Genomic DNA, 3,823 nt, shown 5'->3' on the forward strand with positions numbered 1-3,823 from the left:
TTCCTTTCTAATCTTCTATATATGATGTCATAAAATTTATATAATGCATTTTTAACCTAACATTGTTTTGCTTGTGATTTTCTCCTTTTCAAGACTCTTTAAAAGTTTGTTATTTTTGTTTGCATGGAATGTAATAGTACTAACTTCCATTTCAACATATTTTCATGACATTTATGATTGCCTTTTCTAAAGACATAAATTTGAACTACACGTTGGATCCCAACTACTCTTCCAATAGACATCTATTTCTGGACTACATGCCAAACCCATAATGACTCTTTTTCCGTGGGAATGGCCCATTTCACAATCCCCTCTCTACAATGTAACTTTGTTGCTAAACAAGCACGGCCCAGAGAAGTGATCATGGAACCCATTTTATAGTAAATTTTATTTTAAATTTAAACATCATTTCGGATGTCTAGTTCTTCTCTTGTCCCTGACGACATTTAGGGGATGTCACAAACTGAGCATTTCAAAATCGAATTTTATATCCTGTTACAAGAAAAACCACGGAAGCAGTCTCTGTAACAAAGTTACAGTAGGTAATCTGTTTCAAGACCACAGTTGATCGTAAAATTCTGGCAACCTAAACAAAATGGGCCAATTATGCTCTCACCCAGGAATTTCAAAATGAAGCCCAGGGTAGAGTTTGCCTCTTCATGTGGTCTGCAATAGAACCCGCTTTGTGGAATGAAGGACCAGACAAAGCAGGCTTTAGAGAGAAGGAAGCAGGAGGAAATGGACAAAGGAGAAGCAGATACAGACCAGGAGCACTTCCTGGATTCTGTCAGCTGTCAGTTGCTGGTTTCACTTCCTTCCAGAAGGCCAGTTGCATTCCTGCCTTTGGGTTCTGTGAAACCCCTCATCATCGCAACACCCAAGTCCCAACTTCTCTGTTTTTTGGTCAAACTGAGTTTCTCTTAAACAGATCCCAATAATGCAAAAATAAATATGGCTTACGGGAGGTTTTTTCCTGTAAACCCTATTCATGATTAGTATATGGGAGAGGGCTATTCCCTATTTCCTCAATCTAAGGGTCCAGGTTAGCTTTATATGGCCTGATGCTCACTCACTACTCACTGTAGTGCTCCCCACTCAGTACATATATGCCCCCTGCTACTCACTACTTACACGCCCCCCACTTATATGCCTCCCCTCCCCACTCACTACTTATATGCCCTGTGCTCACTCATTATGTATACACCCCTCTGACCACTTAGATGCCTCCCCACCCACTAATATGACCCCTGCTACTCACTACTTACATGCCCTGCCCCCCACTTCCACATTACTTCTGTGCCCTCTGCTTTCTCACTAAGATGCTGAGTATAGTCACCAGATCACCTCTGCTCTTCTTTTCCAGAGGTGACAGAGGAGGTGGTCAGAAAATGTACAGCATTTGACATTCGGTGACTCTTTCAGATGAGCTTTTAATTTGAATCCCTTTGTGTTGTTCCTAGAAAGGAAATCAAGTTTCATTTGCCTAGGAAGTACAACTGGTAAGTATTTCTGACGTCGTCAATAATTTGAACACTTTGACAATGAAGCACCTTCGTTTTTTGGCTTCTGAATGTCAGTAAGTTCTGTTTTCAGAAATTTTGCCTTGGGTGAAGCATAGATTTACATGTCAATATTTTGAGTTGACTAAGGCAAAGAAAATAAAAATGACATTCACTCACCTTGCTAAATAAAAATGTTTCCAGTATTCCCTATATATATATACATATATATATATTTTTTTCTTTTTGTTGCTTCCTCACAACGCTGTAGACTCAGGATATTAGACCTCTCACATGAAGACTGGCTTCCAAGAGGTCCTCTTACAGCCTGGGCTCACCTTACCAGTATAATTTTTACTGGCTAGTGTAGAAAGTCAAGGAGAGTAGAGAATTCGCACAACTCTAAGATGTCCTGGTGATTTTTCCTCACATGATTTAGAAAACTATCTTTGTAATTCATGCTGCAGACTCTGTCTACCTTGGGTGAAAAACTTTCAGCCTAGAAAACTTTCGTAGAACACATTAGGTTTTCGAAACTTGGTTTCTCTGAGCTCTCCAACTATTGTGAAACTTTACTAAAGACATTAATCAAGCAAAAATTATTTATCAATAAATAGCTTTATGCCAGGTGTTATGTGTTATAGAACCCCCACTCCCCATGAGATGTAGACTTTGTCATCCTTTGTCTTGTAAAGTAGATTGGAGGAGGGGCTCCTGGGTGGCTCAGATGGTTAAGGGTCTGCCTTCAGCTCAGGTCATGATCTCTGGGTTCTGGGATGGAGCCCCACATTGGGCTCTCCGCTCAGCAGGGAGTCTGATCCCCCTCTCCATCTCCCCCTGCTTGTGCTTTCCTTGTCTCTCTCTCTCTCTCAAATGAATAAATTTTTTTTTTTTAAATCTCAAAAAAAGTAGACAGGAAGAGATGGGATACACTACATATGCTAATTTTTAGTTTTGAGACAGGAAAGAGAGAAATGGAAAAAGTAGATGCAGAAGCTAAGTTACAGAGGCCACGCAGAGAAAGTTACAATCTGTATTTCTGATCATTTTCCCATCCTTCCTTTGCTGGGGCTTACCTAAAATGAACTGAAGCTAAAATGGTCAGAGAGAACTTCTGAGAGACGTGGGATTCGATTTGGGGCTAGAAGGAGGAGACAGGATTTGAAAGGATAAGTTGCCACACGGACAACATAACCCAAAGTGTGGAGACGTGTGTACCCTCAGTTTTGCAGAGAAACAGTTAATCTTACCAGAGCGTAAGGGCATGTTGGAAGCCACGGGAAGCAATACTGGGCGAACATGGTGGATAAAGAGAAGTTAGAAGACTTTAATCAAAGGAGAATTAGGAATTTCTGAGCAGAGAGAGAACAGGATAAAAATTGGGGTTGGGAAGATTAGTTGGCAAAGGTCATGAAAGATGCATCGGAAGGCTGGAGACTGGAGTCTGGCAAGCTAACTAGGACATTGCTGGAGTCGTTCTTGCATGAGGCAATGAAGACGTGGGCTGGGCAGTGTCGTTGCAAATGTAGTGGTTCGGTTTCATTCCTTTGCATGAGGCTGTCCAGTTCTCCCAGCACCATTTATTAAAGAGATTATCCTTTCTGCATTGTATGCTCTTGGCTTTTTTGTCATATATTAATCGACCACAGATGGGTGGATTTATTTCTGGGCTCTGTATTCTGTTCCACTGGTCTATGTGTCGGTCTGTATGCCAGTACCATACTGTAGGATTATTTCAGCTTTGCAATATAGTTTGAAATCAGGGAGAGTGATGCTTTGTTTTTTCTCGAGCTCGGTTCTTTCTTAAGATTGTTTCAGCTATTCAGAGTCCTTTGTGGTTCCATGCACATTTTAGGGTGGTTTGTTCTATTCCTGTGAAAAATGCCATTGAAATTTTGATAGGGACTGCCTTGTATCTTTGGATTGCTTTGGGTTGTATGGATAGTTCAACAATAATCTTTAATCCATAAGCATGGAATATCTTCCCATTTATGTGTGTCTTCAATTTCTTTCAGTAATGTCTTATAAGCTACATGCTTTAGAGATTTACTAATTATATTATCCTTCAGAGAAGACATTCTGGAAGGTTAGAGTCTTATTCTAATGATGTTGCCATTACTTTGAACACTTTTTAATTCTTTTTCAAACCAATTTATGAACTATGGAAACAACTGTTTCACCACTTATGTTACACCTCATTTTTAAAATCTCAATTCAATTAATTAACATGTAATGTATTATTAATGTCAGAGGTAGAGTCAGTGATGCACCAGTCTTATATAACACGCAGTGCTCAGTACATCCCATGCCTCCTTAATGCCCAT

Source organism: Mustela lutreola, chromosome 6 (genome assembly GCF_030435805.1).
Source record: "Mustela lutreola isolate mMusLut2 chromosome 6, mMusLut2.pri, whole genome shotgun sequence".
NCBI classification, from domain to species: Eukaryota; Metazoa; Chordata; class Mammalia; order Carnivora; family Mustelidae; genus Mustela; species Mustela lutreola.